This window comes from Saccoglossus kowalevskii, chromosome 11, assembly GCF_978046115.1.
Source record: "Saccoglossus kowalevskii chromosome 11, keSacKowa6.1, whole genome shotgun sequence".
NCBI lineage: Eukaryota > Metazoa > Hemichordata > Enteropneusta > Harrimaniidae > Saccoglossus > Saccoglossus kowalevskii.
Genome location: NC_140651.1, coordinates 30,177,871 through 30,200,739, shown reverse-complemented (window position 1 = coordinate 30,200,739; position 22,869 = coordinate 30,177,871).

The following is a 22,869-nucleotide window of genomic DNA, read 5'->3' as shown; positions in this document are numbered from 1 at the left end:
ATGCAAGTACTAACCTCGACCGATTTAACTTTACTTTTGGAACTGGTGTATCACCTGACCACTCATCTGTCAGAGACATTTGAAATTTATTGTAATTGGCGACCATTTCATGTTTGGAAATATTTCAAAATTCTACATCCTTCGAGGGCCACTACGAGATTCCATCGGCCTTTTATGATATATTTATTCACTTTCGCAAACTTTTAACTACTGGTCTCGATAATGTAACAACATAGGTAACATTTCCATGTAAATCTGTCAACTTTGCACGGGATTTTCACAACTTTGTATGCACTTTGTTAATCACTTTGCGCCTGGGCAGTGGTACAATGTACTAACATAAATAGTATTTTTAGACTTTTACATATTTTTGTTCTAAATTTAACTGCGGGGTTCTTTACGAAATGACTTAGGGGGGAATATACACGCAAATCCAGCGAATTTTCAAGAGCTTTTCACATTCTCAGGGTGTGTTTGTTCATTTTACAGCCGGCTCATATGACAGTCTGTAAACATGGGAGGCTTCGAATGGATTTTATTCATTTTTCATACTTTATAACAGCAGGGTTAGATATAACAACAACTTAGATCAAATAAACACGCAAATCTACCAACTTTGAAATCGGTTTGGACAACTTTGCACGCTGTTTCAACAGCTTAGACCAAAGAGATGCAGACTGCAAAAAAAACCTAACCGGCTGCTTTTCTCCGGTAGTCTCCCATGCAAGTACTAACCTCGACCGATTTAACTTTACTTTTGGAACTGGTATATCACCTGACCACTCATCTGTCAGAGACATTTGAAATTTATTGTAATTGGCGACCATTTCATGTTTGGAAATATTTCAAAATTCTACATCCTTCGAGGGACACTACGAGATTCCATCGGCCTTTTATGATATATTTATTCACTTTCGCAAACTTTTAACTACTGGTCTCGATAATGTAACAACATAGGTAACATTTCCATGTAAATCTGTCAACTTTGCACGGGATTTTCACAACATTGTATGCACTTTGTTAATCACTTTGCGCCTGGGCAGTGGTACAATGTACTAACATAAATAGTATTTTTAGACTTTTACATATTTTTGTTCTAAATTTAACTGCGGGGTTCTTTACGAAATGACTTAGGGGGGAATATACACGCAAATCCACCGAATTTTCAAGAGCTTTTCACATTCTCAGGGTGTGTTTGTTCATTTTACAGCCGGCTCATATGACAGTCTGTAAACATGGGAGGCTTCGAATGGATTTTATTCATTTTTCATACTTTATAACAGCAGGGTTAGATATAACAACAACTTAGATCAAATAAACACGCAAATCTACCAACTTTGAAATCGGTTTGGACAACTTTGCACGCTGTTTCAACAGCTTAGACCAAAGAGATGCAGACTGCAAAAAAAACCTAACCGGCTGCTTTTCTCCGGTAGTCTCCCATGCAAGTACTAACCTCGACCGATTTAACTTTACATTTGGAACTGGTGTATCACCTGACCACTCATCTATCAGAGACATTTGAAATTTGTTGTAATTGGCGACCATTTCATGTTTGGAAATATTTCAAAATTCTACATCCTTCGAGGGCTACTACGAGATTCCATCGGCCTTTTATGATATATTTATTCACTTTCGCAAACTTTTAACTACTGGTCTTGATAATGTAACAACATAGGGAACATTTCCATGTAAATCTGTCAACTTTGCACGGGATTTTCACAACTTTGTATGCACTTTGTTAATCACTTTGCGCCTGGGCAGTGGTACAATGTACTAACATAAATAGTATTTTTAGACTTTTACATATTTTTTTCTAAATTGAACTGCGGGGTTCTTTACGAAATGACTTAGGGGGGAATATACACGCAAATCCACCGAATTTTCAAGAGTTTTTTACATTCTCAGGGTGTGTTTGTTCATTTTACAGCCGGCTCATATGACAGTCTGCTAACATGGGAGGCTTTGAATGGATTTTATTCATTTTTCATACTTTATAATAGCAGGGTTAGATAAAACAACAACTTAGATCAAATAAACACGCAAATCTACCAACTTTGAAATCGGTTTGGACAACTTTGCACGCTGTTTCAACAGCTTAGACTGCAAAAAAACTCACCGGCTGGTTTTCTCCAGTAGTCTCCCATGCAAGTACTAACCTCGACCGATTTAACTTTACTTTTGGAACAGGTGTATCACCTGACCACTCATCTATCAGAGACATTTGAAATTTATTGTAATTGGCGACCATTTCATGTTTGGAAATATTTCAAAATTCTACATCCTTCGAGGGCCACTACGAGATTCCATCGGCCTTTTATGATATATTTATTCACTTTCGCAAACTTTTAACTACTGGTCTCGATAATGTAACAACATAGGTAACATTTCCATGTAAATCTGTCAACTTTGCACGGGATTTTCACAACTTTGTATGCACTTTGTTAATCACTTTGCGCCTGGGCAGTGGTACAATGTACTAACATAAATAGTATTTTTAGACTTTTACATATTTTTGTTCTAAATTTAACTGCGGGGTTCTTTACGAAATGACTTAGGGGGGAATATACACGCAAATCCACCGAATTTTCAAGAGCTTTTCACATTCTCAGGGTGTGTTTGTTCATTTTACAGCCGGCTCATATGGCAGTCTGCTAACATGGGAGGCTTCGAATGGATTTTATTCATTTTTCATACTTTATAACAGCAGGGTTAGATATAACAACAACTTAGATCAAATAAACACGCAAATCTACCAACTTTGAAATCGGTTTGGACAACTTTGCACGCTGTTTCAACAACTTAGACCAAAGAGATGCAGACTGCAAAAAAAAACTCACCGGCTGCTTTTCTCCGGTAGTCTCCCATGCAAGTACTAACCTCGACCGATTTAACTTTACTTTTGGAACTGGTATATCACCTGACCACTCATCTGTCAGAGACATTTGAAATTTATTGTAATTGGCGACCATTTCATGTTTGGAAATATTTCAAAATTCTACATCCTTCGAGGGCCACTACGAGATTCCATCGGCCTTTTATGATATATTTATGCACTTTCGCAAACTTTTAACTACTGGTCTCGATAATGTAACAACATAGGTGACATTTCCATGTAAATCTGTCAACTTTGCACGGGATTTTCACAACTTTGTATGCACTTTGTTAATCACTTTGCGCCTGGGCAGTGGTACAATGTACTAACATAAATAGTATTTTTAGACTTTTACATATTTTTGTTCTAAATTTAACTGCGGGGTTCTTTACGAAATGACTTAGGGGGGAATATACACGCAAATCCACCGAATTTTCAAGAGCTTTTCACATTCTCAGGGTGTGTTTGTTCATTTTACAGCCGGCTCATATGACAGTCTGTAAACATGGGAGGCTTCGAATGGATTTTATTGATTTTTCATACTTTATAACAGCAGGGTTAGATATAACAACAACTTAGATCAAATAAACACGCAAATCTACCAACTTTGAAATCGGTTTGGACAACTTTGCACGCTGTTTCAACAGCTTAGACCAAAGAGATGCAGACTGCAAAAAAACCTAACCGGCTGCTTTTCTCCGGTAGTCTCCCATGCAAGTACTAACCTCGACCGATTTAACTTTACTTTTGGAACTGGTGTATCACCTGACCACTCATCTATCAGAGACATTTGAAATTTGTTGTAATTGGCGACCATTTCATGTTTGGAAATATTTCAAAATTCTACATCCTTCGAGGGCTACTACGAGATTCCATCGGCCTTTTATGATATATTTATTCACTTTCGCAAACTTTTAACTACTGGTCTTGATAATGTAACAACATAGGGAACATTTCCATGTAAATCTGTCAACTTTGCACGGGATTTTCACAACTTTGTATGCACTTTGTTAATCACTTTGCGCCTGGGCAGTGGTACAATGTACTAACATAAATAGTATTTTTAGACTTTTACATATTTTTTTCTAAATTGAACTGCGGGGTTCTTTACGAAATGACTTAGGGGGGAATATACACGCAAATCCACCGAATTTTCAAGAGTTTTTTACATTCTCAGGGTGTGTTTGTTCATTTTACAGCCGGCTCATATGACAGTCTGCTAACATGGGAGGCTTTGAATGGATTTTATTCATTTTTCATACTTTATAATAGCAGGGTTAGATAAAACAACAACTTAGATCAAATAAACACGCAAATCTACCAACTTTGAAATCGGTTTGGACAACTTTGCACGCTGTTTCAACAGCTTAGACCAAAAAGATGCAGACTGCCAAAAAAAAACTCACCGGCTGCTTTTCTCCGGTAGTCTCCCATGCAAGTACTTACCTCGACCTATTTAACTTTACTTTTGGAACTGGTGTATCTCCTGACCACTCATCTGTCAGAGACATTTGAAATTTATTGTAATTGGCGACCATTTCATGTTTGTAAATATTTCAAAATTCTACATCCTTCGAGGGCCACTACGAGATTCCATCGGCCTTTTATGATATATTTATTCACTTTCGCAAACTTTTAACTACTGGTCTCGATAATGTAACAACATAGGTAACATTTCCATGTAAATCTGTCAACTTTGCACGGGATTTTCATAACTTTGTATGCACTTTGTTAATCACTTTGCGCCTGGGCAGTGGTACAATGTACTAACATAAATAGTATTTTTAGACTTTTACATATTTTTGTTCTAAATTTAACTGCGGGGTTCTTTACGAAATGACTTAGGGGGGAATATACACGCAAATCCACCGAATTTTCAAGAGCTTTTCACATTCTCAGGGTGTGTTTGTTCATTTTACAGCCGGCTCATATGACAGTCTGCAAACATGGGAGGCTTCGAATGGATTTTATTCATTTTTCATACTTTATAACAGCAGGGTTAGATATAACAACAACTTAGATCAAATAAACACGCAAATCTACCAACTTTGAAATCGGTTTGGGCAACTTTGCACGCTGTTTCAACAGCTTAGACCAAAGAGATGCAGACTGCAAAAAAAAAACTCACCGGCTGCTTTTCTCCGATAGTCTCCCATGCAAGTACTAACCTCGACCGATTTAACTTTACTTTTGGAACTGGTGCATCACCTGACCACTCATCTGTCAGAGACATTTGAAATTTATTGTAATTGGCGACCATTTCATGTTTGGAAATATTTCAAAATTCTACATCCTTCGAGGGCCACTACGAGATTCCATCGGCCTTTTATGACACATTTATTCACTTTCGCAAACTTTTAACTACTGGTCTCGATAATGTAACAACATAGGTAACATTTCCATGTAAATCTGTCAACTTTGCACGGGATTTTCACAACTTTGTATGCACTTTGTTAATCACTTTGCGCCTGGGCAGTGGTACAATGTACTAACATAAATAGTATTTTTAGACTTTTACATATTTTTGTTCTAAATTTAACTGCGGGGTTCTTTACGAAATGACTTAGGGGGGAATATACACGCAAATCCACCGAATTTTCAAGAGCTTTTCACATTCTCAGGGTGTGTTTGTTCATTTTACAGCCGGCTCATATGACAGTCTGTAAACATGGGAGGCTTCGAATGGATTTTATTGATTTTTCATACTTTATAACAGCAGGGTTAGATATAACAACAACTTAGATCAAATAAACACGCAAATCTACCAACTTTGAAATCGGTTTGGACAACTTTGCACGCTGTTTCAACAGCTTAGACCAAAGAGATGCAGACTGCAAAAAAAACCTAACCGGCTGCTTTTCTCCGGTAGTCTCCCATGCAAGTACTAACCTCGACCGATTTAACTTTACTTTTGGAACTGGTGTATCACCTGACCACTCATCTATCAGAGACATTTGAAATTTGTTGTAATTGGCGACCATTTCATGTTTGGAAATATTTCAAAATTCTACATCCTTCGAGGGCTACTACGAGATTCCATCGGCCTTTTATGATATATTTATTCACTTTCGCAAACTTTTAACTACTGGTCTTGATAATGTAACAACATAGGGAACATTTCCATGTAAATCTGTCAACTTTGCACGGGATTTTCACAACTTTGTATGCACTTTGTTAATCACTTTGCGCCTGGGCAGTGGTACAATGTACTAACATAAATAGTATTTTTAGACTTTTACATATTTTTTTCTAAATTGAACTGCGGGGTTCTTTACGAAATGACTTAGGGGGGAATATACACGCAAATCCACCGAATTTTCAAGAGTTTTTTACATTCTCAGGGTGTGTTTGTTCATTTTACAGCCGGCTCATATGACAGTCTGCTAACATGGGAGGCTTTGAATGGATTTTATTCATTTTTCATACTTTATAATAGCAGGGTTAGATAAAACAACAACTTAGATCAAATAAACACGCAAATCTACCAACTTTGAAATCGGTTTGGACAACTTTGCACGCTGTTTCAACAGCTTAGACCAAAAAGATGCAGACTGCCAAAAAAAAACTCACCGGCTGCTTTTCTCCGGTAGTCTCCCATGCAAGTACTTACCTCGACCTATTTAACTTTACTTTTGGAACTGGTGTATCTCCTGACCACTCATCTGTCAGAGACATTTGAAATTTATTGTAATTGGCGACCATTTCATGTTTGGAAATATTTCAAAATTCTACATCCTTCGAGGGCCACTACGAGATTCCATCGGCCTTTTATGATATATTTATTCACTTTCGCAAACTTTTAACTACTGGTCTCGATAATGTAACAACATAGGTAACATTTCCATGTAAATCTGTCAACTTTGCACGGGATTTTCACAACTTTGTATGCACTTTGTTAATCACTTTGCGCCTGGGCAGTGGTACAATGTACTAACATAAATAGTATTTTTAGACTTTTACATATTTTTGTTCTAAATTTAACTGCGGGGTTCTTTACGAAATGACTTAGGGGGGAATATACACGCAAATCCACCGAATTTTCAAGAGCTTTTCACATTCTCAGGGTGTGTTTGTTCATTTTACAGCCGGCTCATATGACAGTCTGCAAACATGGGAGGCTTCGAATGGATTTTATTCATTTTTCATACTTTATAACAGCAGGGTTAGATATAACAACAACTTAGATCAAATAAACACGCAAATCTACCAACTTTGAAATCGGTTTGGGCAACTTTGCACGCTGTTTCAACAGCTTAGACCAAAGAGATGCAGACTGCAAAAAAAAAACTCACCGGCTGCTTTTCTCCGGTAGTCTCCCATGCAAGTACTAACCTCGACCGATTTAACTTTACTTTTGGAACTGGTGTATCACCTGACCACTCATCTGTCAGAGACATTTGAAATTTATTGTAATTGGCGACCATTTCATGTTTGGAAATATTTCAAAATTCTACATCCTTCGAGGGCCACTACGAGATTCCATCGGCCTTTTATGATACATTTATTCACTTTCGCAAACTTTTAACTACTGGTCTCGATAATGTAACAACATAGGTAACATTTCCATGTAAATCTGTCAACTTTGCACGGGATTTTCACAACTTTGTATGCACTTTGTTAATCACTTTACGCCTGGGCAGTGGTACAATGTACTAACATAAATAGTATTTTTAGACTTTTACATATTTTTGTTCTAAATTTAACTGCGGGGTTCTTTACGAAATGACTTAGGGGGGAATATACACGCAAATCCACCGAATTTTCAAGAGCTTTTCACATTCTCAGGGTGTGTTTGTTCATTTTACAGCCGGCTCATATGGCAGTCTGCTAACATGGGAGGCTTCGAATGGATTTTATTCATTTTTCATACTTTATAACAGCAGGGTTAGATATAACAACAACTTAGATCAAATAAACACGCAAATCTACCAACTTTGAAATCGGTTTGGACAACTTTGCACGCTGTTTCAACAGCTTAGACTGCAAAAAAACTCACCGGCTGGTTTTCTCCAGTAGTCTCCCATGCAAGTACTAACCTCGACCGATTTAACTTTACTTTTGGAACAGGTGTATCACCTGACCACTCATCTATCAGAGACATTTGAAATTTATTGTAATTGGCGACCATTTCATGTTTGGAAATATTTCAAAATTCTACATCCTTCGAGGGCCACTACGAGATTCCATCGGCCTTTTATGATATATTTATTCACTTTCGCAAACTTTTAACTACTGGTCTCGATAATGTAACAACATAGGTAACATTTCCATGTAAATCTGTCAACTTTGCACGGGATTTTCACAACTTTGTATGCACTTTGTTAATCACTTTGCGCCTGGGCAGTGGTACAATGTACTAACATAAATAGTATTTTTAGACTTTTACATATTTTTGTTCTAAATTTAACTGCGGGGTTCTTTACGAAATGACTTAGGGGGAATATACACGCAAATCCACCGAATTTTCAAGAGCTTTTCACATTCTCAGGGTGTGTTTGTTCATTTTACAGCCGGCTCATATGGCAGTCTGCTAACATGGGAGTCTTCGAATGGATTTTATTCATTTTTCATACTTTATAACAGCAGGGTTAGATATAACAGCAACTTAGATCAAATAAACACGCAAATCTACCAACTTTGAAATCGGTTTGGACAACTTTGCACGCTGTTTCAACAGCTTAGACCAAAGAGATGCAGACTGCAAAAAAAAACTCACCGGCTGCTTTTCTCCGGTAGTCTCCCATGCAAGTACTAACCTCGACCGATTTAACTTTACTTTTGGAACTGGTATATCACCTGACCACTCATCTGTCAGAGACATTTGAAATTTATTGTAATTGGCGACCATTTCATGTTTGGAAATATTTCAAAATTCTACATCCTTCGAGGGCCACTACGAGATTCCATCGGCCTTTTATGATATATTTATGCACTTTCGCAAACTTTTAACTACTGGTCTCGATAATGTAACAACATAGGTGACATTTCCATGTAAATCTGTCAACTTTGCACGGGATTTTCACAACTTTGTATGCACTTTGTTAATCACTTTGCGCCTGGGCAGTGGTACAATGTACTAACATAAATAGTATTTTTAGACTTTTACATATTTTTGTTCTAAATTTAACTGCGGGGTTCTTTACGAAATGACTTAGGGGGGAATATACACGCAAATTCACCGAATTTTCAAGAGCTTTTCATATTCTCATGGTGTGTTTGTTCATTTTACAGCCGGCTCATATGACAGTCTGCTAACATGGGAGGCTTCGAATGGATTTTATTCATTTTTCATACTTTATAACAGCAGGGTTAGATATAACAACAACTTAGATCAAATAAACACGCAAATCTACCAACTTTGAAATCGGTTTGGACAACTTTGCACGCTGTTTCAACAGCTTAGACCAAAAAGATGCAGACTGCCAAAAAAAAACTCACCGGCTGCTTTTCTCCGGTAGTCTCCCATGCAAGTACTTACCTCGACCTATTTAACTTTACTTTTGGAACTGGTGTATCACCTGACCACTCATCTATCAGAGACATTTGAAATTTATTGTAATTGGCGACCATTTCATGTTTGGAAATATTTCAAAATTCTACATCCTTCGAGGGCCACTACGAGATTCCATCGGCCTTTTATGATATATTTATTCACTTTCGCAAACTTTTAACTACTGGTCTCGATAATGTAACAACATAGGTAACATTTCCATGTAAATCTGTCAACTTTGCACGGGATTTTCACAACTTTGTATGCACTTTGTTAATCACTTTGCGCCTGGGCAGTGGTACAATGTACTAACATAAATAGTATTTTTAGACTTTTACATATTTTTGTTCTAAATTTAACTGCGGGGTTCTTTACGAAATGACTTAGGGGGAATATACACGCAAATCCACCGAATTTTCAAGAGCTTTTCACATTCTCAGGGTGTGTTTGTTCATTTTACAGCCGGCTCATATGGCAGTCTGCTAACATGGGAGTCTTCGAATGGATTTTATTCATTTTTCATACTTTATAACAGCAGGGTTAGATATAACAGCAACTTAGATCAAATAAACACGCAAATCTACCAACTTTGAAATCGGTTTGGACAACTTTGCACGCTGTTTCAACAGCTTAGACCAAAGAGATGCAGACTGCAAAAAAAAACTCACCGGCTGCTTTTCTCCGGTAGTCTCCCATGCAAGTACTAACCTCGACCGATTTAACTTTACTTTTGGAACTGGTATATCACCTGACCACTCATCTGTCAGAGACATTTGAAATTTATTGTAATTGGCGACCATTTCATGTTTGGAAATATTTCAAAATTCTACATCCTTCGAGGGCCACTACGAGATTCCATCGGCCTTTTATGATATATTTATGCACTTTCGCAAACTTTTAACTACTGGTCTCGATAATGTAACAACATAGGTGACATTTCCATGTAAATCTGTCAACTTTGCACGGGATTTTCACAACTTTGTATGCACTTTGTTAATCACTTTGCGCCTGGGCAGTGGTACAATGTACTAACATAAATAGTATTTTTAGACTTTTACATATTTTTGTTCTAAATTTAACTGCGGGGTTCTTTACGAAATGACTTAGGGGGGAATATACACGCAAATTCACCGAATTTTCAAGAGCTTTTCATATTCTCATGGTGTGTTTGTTCATTTTACAGCCGGCTCATATGACAGTCTGCTAACATGGGAGGCTTCGAATGGATTTTATTCATTTTTCATACTTTATAACAGCAGGGTTAGATATAACAACAACTTAGATCAAATAAACACGCAAATCTACCAACTTTGAAATCGGTTTGGACAACTTTGCACGCTGTTTCAACAGCTTAGACCAAAAAGATGCAGACTGCCAAAAAAAAACTCACCGGCTGCTTTTCTCCGGTAGTCTCCCATGCAAGTACTTACCTCGACCTATTTAACTTTACTTTTGGAACTGGTGTATCTCCTGACCACTCATCTGTCAGAGACATTTGAAATTTATTGTAATTGGCGACCATTTCATGTTTGGAAATATTTCAAAATTCTACATCCTTCGAGGGCCACTACGAGATTCCATCGGCCTTTTATGATATATTTATTCACTTTCGCAAACTTTTAACTACTGGTCTCGATAATGTAACAACATAGGTAACATTTCCATGTAAATCTGTCAACTTTGCACGGGATTTTCACAACTTTGTATGCACTTTGTTAATCACTTTGCGCCTGGGCAGTGGTACAATGTACTAACATAAATAGTATTTTTAGACTTTTACATATTTTTGTTCTAAATTTAACTGCGGGGTTCTTTACGAAATGACTTAGGGGGGAATATACACGCAAATCCACCGAATTTTCAAGAGCTTTTCACATTCTCAGGGTGTGTTTGTTCATTTTACAGCCGGCTCATATGACAGTCTGCAAACATGGGAGGCTTCGAATGGATTTTATTCATTTTTCATACTTTATAACAGCAGGGTTAGATATAACAACAACTTAGATCAAATAAACACGCAAATCTACCAACTTTGAAATCGGTTTGGGCAACTTTGCACGCTGTTTCAACAGCTTAGACCAAAGAGATGCAGACTGCAAAAAAAAAACTCACCGGCTGCTTTTCTCCGGTAGTCTCCCATGCAAGTACTAACCTCGACCGATTTAACTTTACTTTTGGAACTGGTGTATCACCTGACCACTCATCTGTCAGAGACATTTGAAATTTATTGTAATTGGCGACCATTTCATGTTTGGAAATATTTCAAAATTCTACATCCTTCGAGGGCCACTACGAGATTCCATCGGCCTTTTATGATACATTTATTCACTTTCGCAAACTTTTAACTACTGGTCTCGATAATGTAACAACATAGGTAACATTTCCATGTAAATCTGTCAACTTTGCACGGGATTTTCACAACTTTGTATGCACTTTGTTAATCACTTTGCGCCTGGGCAGTGGTACAATGTACTAACATAAATAGTATTTTTAGACTTTTACATATTTTTGTTCTAAATTTAACTGCGGGGTTCTTTACGAAATGACTTAGGGGGGAATATACACGCAAATCCACCGAATTTTCAAGAGCTTTTCACATTCTCAGGGTGTGTTTGTTCATTTTACAGCCGGCTCATATGACAGTCTGTAAACATGGGAGGCTTCGAATGGATTTTATTCATTTTTCATACTTTATAACAGCAGGGTTAGATATAACAACAACTTAGATCAAATAAACACGCAAATCTACCAACTTTGAAATCGGTTTGGACAACTTTGCACGCTGTTTCAACAGCTTAGACCAAAGAGATGCAGACTGCAAAAAAAACCTAACCGGCTGCTTTTCTCCGGTAGTCTCCCATGCAAGTACTAACCTCGACCGATTTAACTTTACTTTTGGAACTGGTATATCACCTGACCACTCATCTGTCAGAGACATTTGAAATTTATTGTAATTGGCGACCATTTCATGTTTGGAAATATTTCAAAATTCTACATCCTTCGAGGGCCACTACGAGATTCCATCGGCCTTTTATGATATATTTATTCACTTTCGCAAACTTTTAACTACTGGTCTCGATAATGTAACAACATAGGTAACATTTCCATGTAAATCTGTCAACTTTGCACGGGATTTTCACAACTTTGTATGCACTTTGTTAATCACTTTGCGCCTGGGCAGTGGTACAATGTACTAACATAAATAGTATTTTTAGACTTTTACATATTTTTGTTCTAAATTTAACTGCGGGGTTCTTTACGAAATGACTTAGGGGGGAATATACACGCAAATCCACCGAATTTTCAAGAGCTTTTCACATTCTCAGGGTGTGTTTGTTCATTTTACAGCCGGCTCATATGACAGTCTGCAAACATGGGAGGCTTCGAATGGATTTTATTCATTTTTCATACTTTATAACAGGAGGGATAGATATAACAACAACTTAGATCAAATAAACACGCAAATCTACCAACTTTGAAATCGGTTTGGACAACTTTGCACGCTGTTTCAACAGCTTAGACCAAAGAGATGCAGACTGCAAAAAAAAAACTCACCGGCTGCTTTTCTCCGGTAGTCTCCCATGCAAGTACTAACCTCGACCGATTTAACTTTACTTTTGGAACTGGTGTATCACCTGACCACTCGTCTGTCAGAGACATTTAAAATTTAATGTAATTGGCGACCATTTCATGTTTGGAAATATTTCAAAATTCTACATCCTTCGAGGGCCACTACGAGATTCCATCGGCCTTTTATGATATATTTATTCACTTTCGCAAACTTTTAACTACTGGTCTCGATAATGTAACAACATAGGTAACATTTCCATGTAAATCTGTCAACTTTGCACGGGATTTTCACAACTTTGTATGCACTTTGTTAATCACTTTGCGCCTGGGCAGTGGTACAATGTACTAACATAAATAGTATTTTTAGACTTTTACATATTTTTGTTCTAAATTTAACTGCGGGGTTCTTTACGAAATGACTTAGGGGGGAATATACACGCAAATCCACCGAATTTTCAAGAGCTTTTCACATTCTCAGGGTGTGTTTGTTCATTTTACAGCCGGCTCATATGACAGTCTGTAAACATGGGAGGCTTCGAATGGATTTTATTCATTTTTCATACTTTATAACAGCAGGGTTAGATATAACAACAACTTAGATCAAATAAACACGCAAATCTACCAACTTTGAAATCGGTTTGGACAACTTTGCACGCTGTTTCAACAGCTTAGACCAAAGAGATGCAGACTGCAAAAAAAACCTAACCGGCTGCTTTTCTCCGGTAGTCTCCCATGCAAGTACTAACCTCGACCGATTTAACTTTACTTTTGGAACTGGTATATCACCTGACCACTCATCTGTCAGAGACATTTGAAATTTATTGTAATTGGCGACCATTTCATGTTTGGAAATATTTCAAAATTCTACATCCTTCGAGGGCCACTACGAGATTCCATCGGCCTTTTATGATATATTTATTCACTTTCGCAAACTTTTAACTACTGGTCTCGATAATGTAACAACATAGGTGACATTTCCATGTAAATCTGTCAACTTTGCACGGGATTTTCACAACTTTGTATGCACTTTGTTAATCACTTTGCGCCTGGGCAGTGGTACAATGTACTAACATAAATAGTATTTTTAGACTTTTACATATTTTTGTTCTAAATTTAACTGCGGGGTTCTTTACGAAATGACTTAGGGGGGAATATACACGCAAATCCACCGAATTTTCAAGAGCTTTTAACATTCTCAGGGTGTGTTTGGTCATTTTACAGCCGGCTCATATGACAGTCTGTAAACATGGGAGGCTTCGAATGGATTTTATTCATTTTTCATACTTTATAACAGCAGGGTTAGATATAACAACAACTTAGATCAAATAAACACGCAAATCTACCAACTTTGAAATCGGTTTGGACAACTTTGCACGCTGTTTCAACAGCTTAGACTGCAAAAAAACTCACCGGCTGGTTTTCTCCGGTAGTCTCCCATGCAAGTACTAACCTCGACCGATTTAACTTTACTTTTGGAACAGGTGTATCACCTAACCACTCATCTATCAGAGACATTTGAAATTTATTGTAATTGGCGACCATTTCATGTTTGGAAATATTTCAAAATTCTACATCCTTCGAGGGCCACTACGAGATTCCATCGGCCTTTTATGATATATTTATTCACTTTCGCAAACTTTTAACTACTGGTCTCGATAATGTAACAACATAGGTAACATTTCCATGTAAATCTGTCAACTTTGCACGGGATTTTCACAACTTTGTATGCACTTTGTTAATCACTTTGCGCCTGGGCAGTGGTACAATGTACTAACATAAATAGTATTTTTAGACTTTTACATATTTTTGTTCTAAATTTAACTGCGGGGTTCTTTACGAAATGACTTAGGGGGGAATATACACGCAAATCCACCGAATTTTCAAGAGCTTTTCACATTCTCAGGGTGTGTTTGTTCATTTTACAGCCGGCTCATATGACAGTCTGCAAACATGGGAGGCTTCGAATGGATTTTATTCATTTTTCATACTTTATAACAGGAGGGTTAGATATAACAACAACTTAGATCAAATAAACACGCAAATCTACCAACTTTGAAATCGGTTTGGACAACTTTGCACGCTGTTTCAACAGCTTAGACCAAAGAGATGCAGACTGCAAAAAAAAAACTCACCGGCTGCTTTTCTCCGGTAGTCTCCCATGCAAGTACTAACCTCGACCGATTTAACTTTACTTTTGGAACTGGTGTATCACCTGACCACTCGTCTGTCAGAGACATTTAAAATTTAATGTAATTGGCGACCATTTCATGTTTGGAAATATTTCAAAATTCTACATCCTTCGAGGGCCACTACGAGATTCCATCGGCCTTTTATGATATATTTATTCACTTTCGCAAACTTTTAACTACTGGTCTCGATAATGTAACAACATAGGTAACATTTCCATGTAAATCTGTCAACTTTGCACGGGATTTTCACAACTTTGTATGCACTTTGTTAATCACTTTGCGCCTGGGCAGTGGTACAATGTACTAACATAAATAGTATTTTTAGACTTTTACATATTTTTGTTCTAAATTTAACTGCGGGGTTCTTTACGAAATGACTTAGGGGGGAATATACACGCAAATCCACCGAATTTTCAAGAGCTTTTCACATTCTCAGGGTGTGTTTGTTCATTTTACAGCCGGCTCATATGACAGTCTGTAAACATGGGAGGCTTCGAATGGATTTTATTCATTTTTCATACTTTATAACAGCAGGGTTAGATATAACAACAACTTAGATCAAATAAACACGCAAATCTACCAACTTTGAAATCGGTTTGGACAACTTTGCACGCTGTTTCAACAGCTTAGACCAAAGAGATGCAGACTGCAAAAAAAACCTAACCGGCTGCTTTTCTCCGGTAGTCTCCCATGCAATTACTAACCTCGACCGATTTAACTTTACTTTTGGAACTGGTATATCACCTGACCACTCATCTGTCAGAGACATTTGAAATTTATTGTAATTGGCGACCATTTCATGTTTGGAAATATTTCAAAATTCTACATCCTTCGAGGGCAACTACGAGATTCCATCGGCCTTTTATGATATATTTATTCACTTTCGCAAACTTTTAACTACTGGTCTCGATAATGTAACAACATAGGTGACATTTCCATGTAAATCTGTCAACTTTGCACGGGATTTTCACAACTTTGTATGCACTTTGTTAATCACTTTGCGCCTGGGCAGTGGCACAATGTACTAACATAAATAGTATTTTTAGACTTTTACATATTTTTGTTCTAAATTTAACTGCGGGGTTCTTTACGAAATGACTTAGGGGGGAATATACACGCAAATCCACCGAATTTTCAAGAGCTTTTCACATTCTCAGGGTGTGTTTGTTCATTTTACAGCCGGCTCATATGACAGTCTGCAAACATGGGAGGCTTCGAATGGATTTTATTCATTTTTCATACTTTATAACAGGAGGGTTAGATATAACAACAACTTAGATCAAATAAACACGCAAATCTACCAAGTTTGAAATCGGTTTGGACAACTTTGCACGCTGTTTCAACAGCTTAGACCAAAGAGATGCAGACTGCAAAAAAAAAACTCACCGGCTGCTTTTCTCCGGTAGTCTCCCATGCAAGTACTAACCTCGACCGATTTAACTTTACTTTTGGAACTGGTGTATCACCTGACCACTCGTCTGTCAGAGACATTTAAAATTTAATGTAATTGGCGACCATTTCATGTTTGGAAATATTTCAAAATTCTACATCCTTCGAGGGCCACTACGAGATTCCATCGGCCTTTTATGATATATTTATTCACTTTCGCAAACTTTTAACTACTGGTCTCGATAATGTAACAACATAGGTAACATTTCCATGTAAATCTGTCAACTTTGCACGGGATTTTCACAACTTTGTATGCACTTTGTTAATCACTTTGCGCCTGGGCAGTGGTACAATGTACTAACATAAATAGTATTTTTAGACTTTTACATATTTTTGTTCTAAATTTAACTGCGGGGTTCTTTACGAAATGACTTAGGGGGGAATATACACGCAAATCCACCGAATTTTCAAGAGCTTTTCACATTCTCAGGGTGTGTTTGTTCATTTTACAGCCGACTCATATGACAGTCTGTAAACATGGGAGGCTTCGAATGGATTTTATTCATTTTTCATACTTTATAACAGCAGGGTTAGATATAACAACAACTTAGATCAAATAAACACGCAAATCTACCAACTTTGAAATCGGTTTGGACAACTTTGCACGCTGTTTCAACAGCTTAGACCAAAGAGATGCAGACTGCAAAAAAAACCTAACCGGCTGCTTTTCTCCGGTAGTCTCCCATGCAATTACTAACCTCGACCGATTTAACTTTACTTTTGGAACTGGTATATCACCTGACCACTCATCTGTCAGAGACATTTGAAATTTATTGTAATTGGCGACCATTTCATGTTTGGAAATATTTCAAAATTCTACATCCTTCGAGGGCCACTACGAGATTCCATCGGCCTTTTATGATATATTTATTCACTTTCGCAAACTTTTAACTACTGGTCTCGATAATGTAACAACATAGGTGACATTTCCATGTAAATCTGTCAACTTTGCACGGGATTTTCACAACTTTGTATGCACTTTGTTAATCACTTTGCGCCTGGGCAGTGGTACAATGTACTAACATAAATAGTATTTTTAGACTTTTACATATTTGTGTTCTAAATTTAACTGCGGGGTTCTTTACGAAATGACTTAGGGGGGAATATACACGCAAATTCACCGAATTTTCAAGAGCTTTTCATATTCTCATGGTGTGTTTGTTCATTTTACAGCCGGCTCATATGACAGTCTGCTAACATGGGAGGCTTCGAATGGATTTTATTCATTTTTCATACTTTATAACAGCAGGGTTAGATATAACAACAACTTAGATCAAATAAACACGCAAATCTACCAACTTTGAAATCGGTTTGGACAACTTTGCACGCTGTTTCAACAGCTTAGACCAAAAAGATGCAGACTGCCAAAAAAAACTCACTGGCTGCTTTTCTCCGGTAGTCTCCCATGCAAGTACTAACCTCGACCTATTTAACTTTACTTTTGGAACTGGTGTATCTCCTGACCACTCATCTGTCAGAGACATTTGAAATTTATTGTAATTGGCGACCATTTCATGTTTGGAAATATTTCAAAATTCTACATCCTTCGAGGGCCACTACGAGATTCCATCGGCCTTTTATGATATATTTATTCACTTTCGCAAACTTTTAACTACTGGTCTCGATAATGTAACAACATAGGTAACATTTCCATGTAAATCTGTCAACTTTGCACGGGATTTTCACAACTTTGTATGCACTTTGTTAATCACTTTGCGCCTGGGCAGTGGTACAATGTACTAACATAAATAGTATTTTTAGACTTTTACATATTTTTGTTCTAAATTTAACTGCGGGGTTCTTTACGAAATGACTTAGGGGGGAATATACACGCAAATCCACCGAATTTTCAAGAGCTTTTCACATTCTCAGGGTGTGTTTGTTCATTTTACAGCCGGCTCATATGACAGTCTGTAAACATGGGAGGCTTCGAATGGATTTTATTCATTTTTCATACTTTATAACAGCAGGGTTAGATATAACAACAACTTAGATCAAATAAACACGCAAATCTACCAACTTTGAAATCGGTTTGGACAACTTTGCACGCTGTTTCAACAGCTTAGACCAAAGAGATGCAGACTGCAAAAAAAACCTAACCGGCTGCTTTTCTCCGGTAGTCTCCCATGCAAGTACTAACCTCGACCGATTTAACTTTACTTTTGGAACTGGTATATCACCTGACCACTCATCTGTCAGAGACATTTGAAATTTATTGTAATTGGCGACCATTTCATGTTTGGAAATATTTCAAAATTCTACATCCTTCGAGGGCCACTACGAGATTCCATCGGCCTTTTATGATATATTTATTCACTTTCGCAAACTTTTAACTACTGGTCTCGATAATGTAACAACATAGGTGACATTTCCATGTAAATCTGTCAACTTTGCACGGGATTTTCACAACTTTGTATGCACTTTGTTAATCACTTTGCGCCTGGGCAGTGGTACAATGTACTAACATAAATAGTATTTTTAGACTTTTACATATTTTTGTTCTAAATTTAACTGCGGGGTTCTTTACGAAATGACTTAGGGGGGAATATACACGCAAATCCACCGAATTTTCAAGAGCTTTTCACATTCTCAGGGTGTGTTTGTTCATTTTACAGCCGGCTCATATGACAGTCTGCAAACATGGGAGGCTTCGAATGGATTTTATTCATTTTTCATACTTTATAACAGCAGGGTTAGATATAACAACAACTTAGATCAAATAAACACGCAAATCTACCAACTTTGAAATCGGTTTGGACAACTTTGCACGCTGTTTCAACAGCTTAGACCAAAGAGATGCAGACTGCAAAAAAAAAACTCACCGGCTGCTTTTCTCCGGTAGTCTCCCATGCAAGTACTAACCTCGACCGATTTAACTTTACTTTTGGAACTGGTGTATCACCTGACCACTCATCTGTCAGAGACATTTAAAATTTATTGTAATTGGCGACCATTTCATGTTTGGAAATATTTCAAAATTCTACATCCTTCGAGGGCCACTACGAGATTCCATCGGCCTTTTATGATATATTTATTCACTTTCGCAAACTTTTAACTACTGGTCTCGATAATGTAACAACATAGGTAACATTTCCATGTAAATCTGTCAACTTTGCACGGGATTTTCACAACTTTGTATGCACTTTGTTAATCACTTTGCGCCTGGGCAGTGGTACAATGTACTAACATAAATAGTATTTTTAGACTTTTACATATTTTTGTTCTAAATTTAACTGCGGGGTTCTTTACGAAATGACTTAGGGGGGAATATACACGCAAATCCACCGAATTTTCAAGAGCTTTTCACATTCTCAGGGTGTGTTTGTTCATTTTACAGCCGGCTCATATGACAGTCTGTAAACATGGGAGGCTTCGAATGGATTTTATTCATTTTTCATACTTTATAACAGCAGGGTTAGATATAACAACAACTTAGATCAAATAAACACGCAAATCTACCAACTTTGAAATCGGTTTGGACAACTTTGCACGCTGTTTCAACAGCTTAGACCAAAGAGATGCAGACTGCAAAAAAAACCTAACCGGCTGCTTTTCTCCGGTAGTCTCCCATGCAAGTACTAACCTCGACCGATTTAACTTTACTTTTGGAACTGGTATATCACCTGACCACTCATCTGTCAGAGACATTTGAAATTTATTGTAATTGGCGACCATTTCATGTTTGGAAATATTTCAAAATTCTACATCCTTCGAGGGCCACTACGAGATTCCATCGGCCTTTTATGATATATTTATTCACTTTCGCAAACTTTTAACTACTGGTCTCGATAATGTAACAACATAGGTAACATTTCCATGTAAATCTGTCAACTTTGCACGGGATTTTCACAACTTTGTATGCACTTTGTTAATCACTTTGCGCCTGGGCAGTGGTACAATGTACTAACATAAATAGTATTTTTAGACTTTTACATATTTTTGTTCTAAATTTAACTGCGGGGTTCTTTACGAAATGACTTAGGGGGGAATATACACGCAAATCCACCGAATTTTCAAGAGCTTTTCACATTCTCAGGGTGTGTTTGTTCATTTTACAGCCGGCTCATATGACAGTCTGTAAACATGGGAGGCTTCGAATGGATTTTATTCATTTTTCATACTTTATAACAGCAGGGTTAGATATAACAACAACTTAGATCAAATAAACACGCAAATCTACCAACTTTGAAATCGGTTTGGACAACTTTGCACGCTGTTTCAACAGCTTAGACCAAAGAGATGCAGACTGCAAAAAAAACCTAACCGGCTGCTTTTCTCCGGTAGTCTCCCATGCAATTACTAACCTCGACCGATTTAACTTTACTTTTGGAACTGGTATATCACCTGACCACTCATCTGTCAGAGACATTTGAAATTTATTGTAATTGGCGACCATTTCATGTTTGGAAATATTTCAAAATTCTACATCCTTCGAGGGCCACTACGAGATTCCATCGGCCTTTTATGATATATTTATTCACTTTCGCAAACTTTTAACTACTGGTCTCGATAATGTAACAACATAGGTGACATTTCCATGTAAATCTGTCAACTTTGCACGGGATTTTCACAACTTTGTATGCACTTTGTTAATCACTTTGCGCCTGGGCAGTGGTACAATGTACTAACATAAATAGTATTTTTAGACTTTTACATATTTGTGTTCTAAATTTAACTGCGGGGTTCTTTACGAAATGACTTAGGGGGGAATATACACGCAAATTCACCGAATTTTCAAGAGCTTTTCATATTCTCATGGTGTGTTTGTTCATTTTACAGCCGGCTCATATGACAGTCTGCTAACATGGGAGGCTTCGAATGGATTTTATTCATTTTTCATACTTTATAACAGCAGGGTTAGATATAACAACAACTTAGATCAAATAAACACGCAAATCTACCAACTTTGAAATCGGTTTGGACAACTTTGCACGCTGTTTCAACAGCTTAGACCAAAAAGATGCAGACTGCCAAAAAAAACTCACTGGCTGCTTTTCTCCGGTAGTCTCCCATGCAAGTACTAACCTCGACCTATTTAACTTTACTTTTGGAACTGGTGTATCTCCTGACCACTCATCTGTCAGAGACATTTGAAATTTATTGTAATTGGCGACCATTTCATGTTTGGAAATATTTCAAAATTCTACATCCTTCGAGGGCCACTACGAGATTCCATCGGCCTTTTATGATATATTTATTCACTTTCGCAAACTTTTAACTACTGGTCTCGATAATGTAACAACATAGGTAACATTTCCATGTAAATCTGTCAACTTTGCACGGGATTTTCACAACTTTGTATGCACTTTGTTAATCACTTTGCGCCTGGGCAGTGGTACAATGTACTAACATAAATAGTATTTTTAGACTTTTACATATTTTTGTTCTAAATTTAACTGCGGGGTTCTTTACGAAATGACTTAGGGGGGAATATACACGCAAATCCACCGAATTTTCAAGAGCTTTTCACATTCTCAGGGTGTGTTTGTTCATTTTACAGCCGGCTCATATGACAGTCTGTAAACATGGGAGGCTTCGAATGGATTTTATTCATTTTTCATACTTTATAACAGCAGGGTTAGATATAACAACAACTTAGATCAAATAAACACGCAAATCTACCAACTTTGAAATCGGTTTGGACAACTTTGCACGCTGTTTCAACAGCTTAGACCAAAGAGATGCAGACTGCAAAAAAAACCTAACCGGCTGCTTTTCTCCGGTAGTCTCCCATGCAATTACTAACCTCGACCGATTTAACTTTACTTTTGGAACTGGTATATCACCTGACCACTCATCTGTCAGAGACATTTGAAATTTATTGTAATTGGCGACCATTTCATGTTTGGAAATATTTCAAAATTCTACATCCTTCGAGGGCCACTACGAGATTCCATCGGCCTTTTATGATATATTTATTCACTTTCGCAAACTTTTAACTACTGGTCTCGATAATGTAACAACATAGGTGACATTTCCATGTAAATCTGTCAACTTTGCACGGGATTTTCACAACTTTGTATGCACTTTGTTAATCACTTTGCGCCTGGGCAGTGGTACAATGTACTAACATAAATAGTATTTTTAGACTTTTACATATTTGTGTTCTAAATTTAACTGCGGGGTTCTTTACGAAATGACTTAGGGGGGAATATACACGCAAATTCACCGAATTTTCAAGAGCTTTTCATATTCTCATGGTGTGTTTGTTCATTTTACAGCCGGCTCATATGACAGTCTGCTAACATGGGAGGCTTCGAATGGATTTTATTCATTTTTCATACTTTATAACAGCA